Genomic DNA, 10,878 nt, shown 5'->3' on the forward strand with positions numbered 1-10,878 from the left:
AAAAATTGAGCTCCTAACCAAACAAACTGATTCTAGAATTTTCTAAATCAGTTTGGTCAATATTTGACCATTTTTAGGTCAGTTAAGCTAACTTTTTGGAACTAGACTTGAATGAGGAGAGAGGAGAGATGAAATATCTCAATTTTTATGAGTTTAAAACTCATTCAAGCATGTGAAATATGCACCTCCTTTAAAGAACTCCCCTTCCTTACATATGTGTCATAATGGAATCATTTTAATATTGCTCATAGTTTTTTTACTAATAAACCTTGTACATTTTCAACTCTTCATCTTATGTGAAATATGCACCTCCTTTAAAGAATTCCCCTTCCTTACATATGTGTCATAATGGAATCATTTTAATATTGCTCATAGTTTTTTACTAATAAACCTTGTACATTTTCAACTCTTCATCTTATGTGAGCATTTACTCATTTTTGGATACCCAAAATATCTCATATTTTTAATATTGCTCATAGTTTTTTACTAATAAACCTTGTACATTTTCAACTCTTCACCTTATGTGAGCATTTACTCATTTTTGGGTATCTTCTTTTTACAAATTTGGATTTATCTCTTCCCTACACATGGATTGATGCTATTGGCCCATAGGAACCTTAATTGGACCATAGTCTAAAGATTTCTGAAAATCTAAACCCTTAGACTAAGGTTCTTTATACCTATTTCCAATTAATTCCAATTGCACATTGGAAAATTCTTTTTGAATTTCTGTTTCAGGGGAACTCATCTGAATTATAAGAGATATTTTTCTATCCAAAAATATTCAAAATCTGAATATTCTCTTTCTAGAATAATTTTTCTCTCTCTAGGCTAAAATAGTTAGCAACAGGATCTTTATATTTATGAAGAGGGTTGATTACAGGGGAAGATACTAGACATCAAAAAGGGGTTGGGGGAGGAATCTTACAGAGGGGGTGGAATGTAAAAACATGAATTGCGAGATGGATGCTCATGTTGATACAAAGTACAAAACAGTTGCAAAGAAGGTGAAACCAGTTGCCTTGCCTTTGCCACCAGGAAGCAAGGAGAAGATAGATGAAGCTTCTATGCAACCAAATCTTAGAGATCCGAAGAAAATTGGGCATAAGTTTACTCAAGAAACTCTAAAAGAGCTGAAGATTGGTGAGATGGATTTTCTGTTGCCAGTTGAAAGGGAATGCTTTGAGGAGATGCTTGTAAAACATGGGAAAGCCTTTGCTTTTCAGCCGCATGAGATAGACTGTGTTGATCCAAGTGTAACAGCACCAATGGTGATCTTTACTGTTCCACATGTGCCGTGGAACCTGCGGCCAATTCCAGTACCAAAGGCTCTCTTGCCAAAGCTGATGGAATTACTAAAAGAAAAGATCAGGATGGGAATCTTGGAGCCATCATGCGCTCCATATTCCAACAGATGGTTTACTGTGCCAAAGAAAAATGGGACATTGCGCTTTATTCAAGACATGCAACCTGTAAACAAAGTCACAATCAGGAATGTGGGAGCAGGTCCGATTGTGGATGAGTTTGCAGAAGCATTTGCAGGAAAAGCTATATACTCTATGGGTGATCTGTATTCGGGATATGATCAGTTCCAGCTGGATATACAAAGCAGGGACTTGACCACAATGAGAACTCCTTTGGGATTAGTAAGGATGTGTACCTTACCACAGGGAGCCACCAACTCAGTGGCACATATGATGAATGGAATGAATAAAGTCTTACGAGACTTCATACCACAAATAACTATGCCATTTTTGGATGATGTGCCAATACAGGGCTGTGATGAGAAAGACAAAGATGGGGATTTGGATTCAAAGGGGTGCCGCAAGTTTGTGGCAAATCATATAAAGGATTGTGATATGATTCTATCCAGGCTTGAAGAAGTGAATCTTACTTTATCTGGGCTGAAATCAGTGTTTGGAGTTGGTGAAGTGCTAATAGTGGGACATCTTTGTAGTACTAGTGGACGCCGACCTTGTCCAGCCAAGATAGATGCAATACAAAGAATGAAAGAGACATGCATTAATGTTACAGAGCTGAGGAGATTTCTTGGAGCATGTGTCTTTTATGTTATTTGGATCCCACATTATGCACATGTAGCAGATCCTCTTTATCAACTTTTGAGGAAAAATCAAAAATTTCTGTGGAGTGCAGTACATATTAAAGCTATGCGGAAGCTGAAATGTTTGCTCCAATCATCACCTACTCTGAGAAAGGCAGATTATGAGTGTGGCAGGCCTATGATTGTTACAGTTGATACTAGTCCTACTGGAATAGGATGGGCAGTAGGGCAAGATGATGAGGATGATCACAGGTATGTAATCAGATTTGGAGCAAAGGTATTAAGCATCCGACAAAGAAAATATCCGCAGATCAAGAGAGAGTTATGGGGAATAGTCACTGCTCTAAAATGTGAAAAAGAATATCTTATTGGGGCATCTGTACTTGTGGAAACTGATTGCTTGCCACTTCTTGGGATGATAGCAAGTTGTACCACTCCAGATATTTCTATGCTTAGGTGGATTGCTTATATCAAGTCACTAAATCCTGAGTTTGAGCATATTGCGGGAAAAGATAATCCAGTTGCAGATATGCTATCAAGAGCCAGGTATGAAGATGAAAAAGAGATGATTAGTGACATTGATGATGTGGAAACAAAGTTCTACACTACTGCATATGCAAAGGGGGACCATATTTGCCTATCAAATGCACTTGAGTCTTTTACTGAGGAAATTTATGAAGGAGATTGGTTGCTTATTGGTCAATACTTGAGTACTCTGACAAGACAGGAAAGTTGGTCTGACTCAGAATTTAAGAGGATCCGCAGAAAAGCATATGGTTATTTTCTAAAGGATGGGTACCTCTGGAAGCATCCTAAGCAGAGGAATGCTATGCCACAGAGAGTCATATGTGATAAAGAGACTCAAGGGAAGCTTGTGAAAGAATTCCATGAGAGTCTCTGGGCTGGACATCGAAGTGTGTGGGCCACTTTTACCAAAATAAAGGAAAAATATTGGTGGAAAGGAATGTACAAGGATATTTCCCAATATGTGGAAACATGCATGGAATGTCAAATGTACTCAAATGTGCGACATCGTGATGGCTTGCAACCAACCTACCCGCCTGCCATGCACTACAAATGGGTAGTGGATCTAGTTACAATGCCTTTGGGAATTTGGCAGATGCGGTACATAGCACTTGCAAGAGAAGATTTGACAAATCAGGTAGAAGGGCGTGCTCTTAGAACAAAGAGTACGGAAACAGTATGCAAATTTCTCTTGGAAGATGTGATTTGTCGGTATGGTTGTGTTGGGAAAATAACAGCTGATAGGGGTGAGCTGGATGTTGAAGAAGCAAGGGAATTCTTCTCTAGAATTGGCATCAAACTATCCCTAACATGTGCTTACAATCCTGAGGGCAATGGTAAAAGTGAGCGAGGACATCCTCCAATCATTAAAGCTTTGGCTAAGGCATGCAGAGAAAGAATGCGAGAGTGGCCAAGGCTGCTACCATATGCCTTGTGGGCTGACCGTACAACTCATAGCTCAGTGATACATGCCTGCAGAATTAATGTATGGTCAGAAGCCAGTAATGCCAGTTGAAGAAGTAGTTCCAACTTGGAATGTTTTGCCCTGGATGGAAGGATTGAGCAGGGAAGACCTCCTTGCATTGCGAATAAGGCAACTGGAGAGAAGGCCAGAAGATGTAGAGCTTGCTAAAGCTCGCTTGAAAGATGCAAGGTTGAAAAATAAAGAAATATTTGATAGAAGACACAGACTCCGGCCAAAACCTATTGAAGAAGGTGATTGGGTTCTAATGTATGATAGTAGCCTTGACAACCAGTTCAGTGTTCAAAGGAAGTTTGCAAAAAGATGGTTTGGCCCTTACATTGTCAAGCATGTGCATGGAAATGCCACATATACTCTGTGTGAGCTTGATGGAACAGAGATAAAGAATCTTGTAGCAGGCAAAAGGATCAAGATGTTCAAAAGAAGGCTTGACAATGATCCTTTTGATTCACAAGGAACTCAGGATAAGAGGCTTGATAATGATAACATGGATATGGTTGAAGAGGAAGAGAATGATTTTCCTAATAATGTGGAGATGAGGACGACATCCAGATATATGTGGATCTTGATGATGATTTGCCACATACCAGAGGATGTGCAGGCTTAGAGGGGGTGGATGTCGTGCCATGGCACGTCTATGGTGTGAAACCATGCATGTGAGGCCATCAAATGCAAATCCAGATGCATGGGTTAAGTGCCATGACGAGTCATTATATGATGCCATGTACATATGTTCATATTGTAAATGAGGTTCAATAAGACGAGCTGAGGCTGAGCCAGATCTAGGAGTTTTTGTATATGAGTGTGGTGGGTGATGGTTCTGCTGTTACTCAGAGCTCATGGGTAAGTTGGAAACATTCAGTTATATATGATGGTATGAGTGGCTCGCCAAAGGGATATGTTAATGGCTTCCCATGTGCATAATGTGTAGTAGCTTCTTTATGGTATTGATGGGTCGAGTTAGTGAATACCTCTTATGGGAGTGCAAACATGAGGGCATGCCAATGCACAAGGGAATGCATTTATGAAGACATGGAGATATATTTGAGTGAACAATTGGGGGATTCTACAAATTACATGGTCGATATGATGACATTATAAACCATGGAGGCATCAAGAGCAATGGAGATCCAATGGGGCATTAGAGTGCCGAAGTCTTTATCGAATGCGGGAGACACAATTGGATGATCAACTTTGTATTGGAAAGCTTGCCTTGATGCCAATGTTAGGAGCATCACACACCTTATTGAATGTAGATTATAATAAGGGATATTAAGAGGGCAGCTTGCGTGGCATTAAAAGGATAAATAATCGAAAGCATTAGAAATGGAAAGGTGGCGCATGAGTATTTTGGAAGAGGGAAAATGCGTGAAGATAGCTGCAAAAGGTGGGGGAAGCGCCGAACTCCTTGCGGGAAAGTGTAGAAAAATCAGAGAAGTGGAAGGGTGCGCATATCAGAAGGAAGTTTGCAGAAAAAAAGAGAGAACTAGTGCGCCTTCGACCAGAGGCTAAAAATCCAAAGTGGCGGCTACTGTTCAACGCTTGTAGGAGTTAGAATTGATGAGTAAATTGTGTGCTATCTAGTGATAGGTTTTTCAATAAATATATGTTTTTTGCCTTTCACGGCTTGCAGCGAAGCGCCGTTTGGAATTTTACAAAAATCATGTGGAATCCGCCTTTCCACTTTCAGATAAGTGTTAATTTAATTCATTTTTGTTTCACTATCCTACCTACCCACGATTTGAAAATTCGTGGAGTCTAAAAACCTTTAAAGGTTTTGTAAATCAAGAGGAACTTGATATGAAGAGTTGTGATATTAATGCATCAAAAAACGTGGAATCAAAGTATCAGAAAATACAGCAAGGATTCTGGTAAATTTGATTTTGTTTCTACCCTAGTGGATTTGGAATGCAAGCCTTGGAATTTCTTAAAATCATGTGAGCATGTTATAGTTATGCCATATATCGCCTTGTGTTTGTGAGTTGTTGGAATTTATAGGCAGGTTTTCAGGTGATAAAGAACATCATGAGATGATGGGATTGGAGACATTGGATGTATGGAATGAAAATGGTTACATGTATGTTGGAATTATTTGAAGGTTATGTTATGCCTACATGTGATTGGCTTGAAGGATTTGGAAAAAGGAGCCAGTGAATCTATGCTTGGAAAGGGACAAGCACTTGGTACACAATTTTGTGCAATCATCAGGATGAATTCAAGGATGTATTGAGTTGAATTGACACATGTATATGTCATTAAAAATGGATATGTCCTATGCTCCTTGGAGAATTTTGTGTGTGAGTTTCCTTGTTAAATTTGGTACCTACTCTCACAGCTAGAAGTCTTGTACTTTCCCAGCGACACCGCCCACGTCACGACAACGTGCCATTTGACTTTTCTTGGCCATTATAGTAAAAGAGGTAAGACAAGGCATTTGCAGGAAGCGGAACAGTCATAACATCGGTCGCTTGTTCTAGTGGTGGTTAAAGGGGGTGACTTGTAACCTGGAGGTACTAGGTTCGATCTTCGGCTAGACACCCAATTGTTACCTTGCCCTCACTTTGTAGAGGAGATGAGGGGTCCTCATGGAGTATGTTGCTCTCTTCTAGTAGTCGCCACCCAAAAGTTTTAAAAAAGGAAGAGGAACAATCATAATGTTGTAAAAATACATAGTTTGGTGACAATGTCCTCTAGTTGGCAAACTATCTAAGAGAAGTAGATTGTCGTAGATGATTTAACATAAAAATTATGTTTGTGAGAAAAATAATAAGGATCTTGATTGAAATAAATGAATGGGTACTGCCTTTATGGCTTTTTCATGTTAAGATATGAATAAGATAGGTTACAATGATAGCATATATACACTTTTGAACTTTTTGCTTGCATCAATGCATATATAAATGAGTATGTGTTCCATAATATTTTTAGTCTTTTTAATAATCTTAGAATGTTTTTTTCTTGTCAATGTCCTTCACTTATTTGATTGTTATGATTTTTTGCTCGCTTCTCTCGCAATTTGTAAGTTTCTTCTTCCAAAGTAGATGGGAAGAGAGTTAGTGTAAACTGCCCAAGAAGTGTAGGAGTGGGTGTGCATTGCTTGACCATGAGCACAATTGAACATTTTGGCACTTAATCACATACATTAAACAATGCACGAAGCTGACAATAAAAGTTGCACGTATCACACCGCATAGAGGTCGGAATGGGCCGACCCCCCCTTGGAGTATATCATCATCCAAGGAGAAATATAATATCTACAAGCTTTGAGGGCCTTACTCTCCCCATGGGAGATGTGAGATTATCCATATACAACCATAAACGTGTCCTTCATCCAATATGGCTATCTAGCATGTCCTTCCATAGGTGCAGAAAAATGTATAACAGCCCACATGGCTCTTCCATAGGCGCATAAACTTGTATGACAGTCCATATACAAGCACGTAAACTTGTAAACCAGCCCATGTAACTCATTCATGAGCTCATAAACCTGTAAACCAACCCATGTGGCTCATCCATGGGCGTATAAACCTGTAGACCAGCCCATGTGGTTCATCCATGGCACATAAACCAGTATAACAGTCTGTATGTTGCATAAAACCAGAAATTTCAGCAAGCTTTAGGATAATTTTGTTAAAAAACAGTCATCCAGGGTGTGCAAGATTGGTGAAAATCATCCTTCCTAGGTTGGATATCACTATGGTGGGCTTAGAAATGAAGAGAAATGGTGTAAAATCAGAGTCTCTAACCTCTAAAAACTTGCTTAAAGCTAAAACTCACCCAAGAGATGACTCTTCATGTTTAAATAAGCAAGAAAATGCCACAATGCCATGTGTAGAGCTGAATCGATAAGTGTAAGGTCACTTGTCTTACTTTTATCATCTTATATGCCACATGTCCCAAATCTAAAGGCAAAAAATTTCACAATCTTTAGCTCTCATTTCACAATGGCACTTTGGTAATCCTTAATCTCTTGCCAAATTTTGGAGGTAATGAAGTGAACGGAAATTCCATGGGAGATTGCCAAAAATAGCAACTTTCCCTAAAATTTAGGAGATGATCTCTTTGTGTTCCACCACATGAGAAATACATGTAAGCACCATGTACAAACCTGTTTCATTGCTTGATCTCTCCCAAATCCTCAAGAGGTTGACATGCATACTTTCCACTTGACACTTGAGCTGTAAAGCCCATTTCTGTGTCCAAGAAGCTGTCTTCAGTGCATGCACCATGCTATGAATACTTGGTCCTCTATAACAGATAATTTCCCATTCTCAAAGGTTATATGTTGCACCCAGTAGCTTAGTGGCAACAGAAGGTGTAGGTAACCCACTCCACACGTCATGAGCACCAAATCAGTATCGCAAGTGTGAAGGTGGTGAACTATAACCACTAGAGAGCTGATGCTTAGAACAAGAAGACTTAGCGTAAAAGGGAAATTGGTCACTATAGATGGACACAAGGGAGATACGGTGATAGATAGAAATGTAGACACATACAAAGACATGGTGTTGTAGGGTAGACTAGGACTTAGTCTATTTTTCATGTTCTACTTGGGTACTATATATACCAAGTACTTTGTATCTCATTCTATCAAACATCTATTTGCGCTTTCCTGTCTGGAGCACATTCGTTCACTTGCGTTCACTACGTGTCTCCATCTTGTTCCTTCATGTGGTATCAGAGCTTCTGTCACTAGAACCCACATTCTGCCTTGCTTTCCATCGCCCCCCCGCAAGTTCCCCGGTGTTCCAGTGGTGCTCGTGATCCTGTTTCTAGCCAGTTTGTGCGAAGGTTGTTGCGTTTCTTCTCTTCTTGAGGTCGCCCAGCATTCAGGCCTCTTTTTGTTCTTACCAAGATCAGGTCTGTTCAGTTTGCGCATTGCCGTGCACACGCGTGCAATTTACAGACTATTTGGTGGAGTTAAGCTCATGGAATCAATCTCGGTGATCTAGAAGCTGTGTAGGCAAGTGTCTTGCGGTAATATGCCCCTTTGGAACCTATTTCTGCACTCAGAATTTGATTTTGAGCTAAGTTTCAGAATTTGGACTTTTGTGGGCTACGAATTTTTACAGTATTCAGCTCGTCTTTCTTCGTGCTACTCCCTGCCCTCAGGTCGTCTCTTTTTGTGGCCCCTATGCACTCCATTCTCCAGCATTTCAGCCTCCTGTTTAGCATGACTTTGATCTTGGTAAGATTCTACTTCTTCCTTTACAGGAACTCATTGAACAGGTACCCATTGCTTGGACACAGTTTCCAGCTTACAATTTCAGATTGTGTTGGCAGTGATTGGATGCATTATTGCACTTGAGGTACACTTTCAGATTTCACATTTGGGTTACAGAGGTTGATGCCATTTGCAGTGATTGCATAGAGCCTGTTTGCTCTGGGTGGCATTATTTTTACTTGGCAGGTATTTGAGTCAGTTGTTTGTGAAGTCACCATGTCTCTTTCAGAGAGTTTTGGCACCATGACTGAAGGGGATAAGTTGGAAGGTCCCAACTATGCATTGTAGTCATTTATGCGCTGCGGAATATTTTGGTTGGCAAGGGTCTTTGGAACATTGTGAGTGGAGATGAGACTAGGCCTGCTACTACAGCATCTACTAGCACTAGCTCATCCACTATAAGTCAGCAGACACCTGCTACTCCTCTTGCTCCATCTACTACTCTTTTCGATGAGCAGAAGAAGTTTGATATAGAAGGAATGCCCAAGCTTTGTCATTGATTGCCCTCTCAGTGAAGAGGCACATTATATCAACCATCAAGTTATGTAAAAGTGCCAAGGTGGCATGGGATAAGCTAGAGAGCATGTATCATGTCAAGAATGAGGCTAGAATTCTTGCATTGACCAATCAACTCAAGGAGTTGAAGATGGAGGAAGGTCAAACAATCACTGAGCATATTGCAAAGAGATTACAAAGATCACTGATCTTAGAGATCAGCTATAGCAGGTGTTGATGAGGAAATGGAAGACAAAAAGTTAGTCTCCACTACTCTCAATATCCTGGCCCCTTCTTATGGTACTTTTGTGACATCTTTGACCATTATGCTCAGGGGGCTGCACTTGTTTCTTTTGATGAGTTGGTAGGGCTACTCTTACACAGGAAGAGGAGAGAACCTCCAATTTTTCCCATTCTTCCCGCCAAGGTGAGCAATAACTTTTTGGATGGAAGGGCAAATTTCAGCCCAAGGGAGGTAAGAACAGCCATGCATATCAGCCCAAGAATGAGGGGAATGCAAGCAATAATGCTAGTCAAGGACCAAAGAAGAAGGGAATATGCAATTATTGCAAGGTGCTAGGTCACTACATTGCAGAATGTTCAAAAAGAATCGCAAATGAGAAGAAGAGGCAAGGAACAAACAACAATTTTGTTGCTCTGGCTAAAAATTCAAATGCCTAATCTCATGCTCATTATGCACAGAATGACAAGGACTTTGCCTTGGTGTAATGGATCATGAGATCATTGACACAAGGGGGAATCCACCAGTGATTGTTGCAGTGCACATGCTCATGCACATGCCCATGCTCTTATTGAGCTAGTGCCAGACTCCATTTGAGGCATTTCATGGGTACAAGCCCAAGGTTCATCACTTCAAAATTTTTGGATCGGTTGCATATGCTTTAGTTCTAGCCCAACACAGAGCAAAGCTTGATGACAAGAGTGTCAAATGCATATTTGTGGGATATAGCCTTGAAGGTAAAGGATTTTGTCTTTATGATCCTATTACTAGAAAGGTTATCATAAGCAGAGATGTTGCTTTTGCAGAGATTGACGTAATGTAGCCAGTCAATGTGGACTTGCCACCATATGATGATGATGTACCTCTTGAGGATGATGAGATGGGTTCCCCCATAGGTTGCTTCTTCTTCCTCACCAAGTTCAGCAACATGTTGAGGGTGTTTCTTCCTCAAGTGTTCTAGATGGGCAGTCGGCTAGTGGAGACGGGCAGCCACGTGTTTGGAAACATTACCACCATCGTGCAAAGGATGCCACACCCAGTGGTACAGCTAGTGGTAACGTAGAAATTTCAGTTCCAAAATGGGCATGGTTGACACTTAGAGACACCAAGGATCAGCCAGTTTTAGGGAGAACCAGGACAGCCACAAAGAATGCCCCATCTCAGGTGAATTATGCATTGATGGCCTTAGTGATGGATGCTAAATTAGAGCCTCGGAAGTTTGAGGATGCAAAGGGACATCCCACACGGCAAAAGGCCATGGAATCAGAGATTAGTCCATTGAGAAGAATGCCACATGGGATTTGGTTGATAGACTAATTGGGAAGAATGTTGTTGGCACAAAATGGATC

The sequence above is a fragment of the Cibotium barometz genome, chromosome 36, assembly GCF_041138505.1.
Source record: "Cibotium barometz isolate CiBa-2024 chromosome 36, ASM4113850v1, whole genome shotgun sequence".
Classification (NCBI taxonomy): Eukaryota; Viridiplantae; Streptophyta; class Polypodiopsida; order Cyatheales; family Cibotiaceae; genus Cibotium; species Cibotium barometz.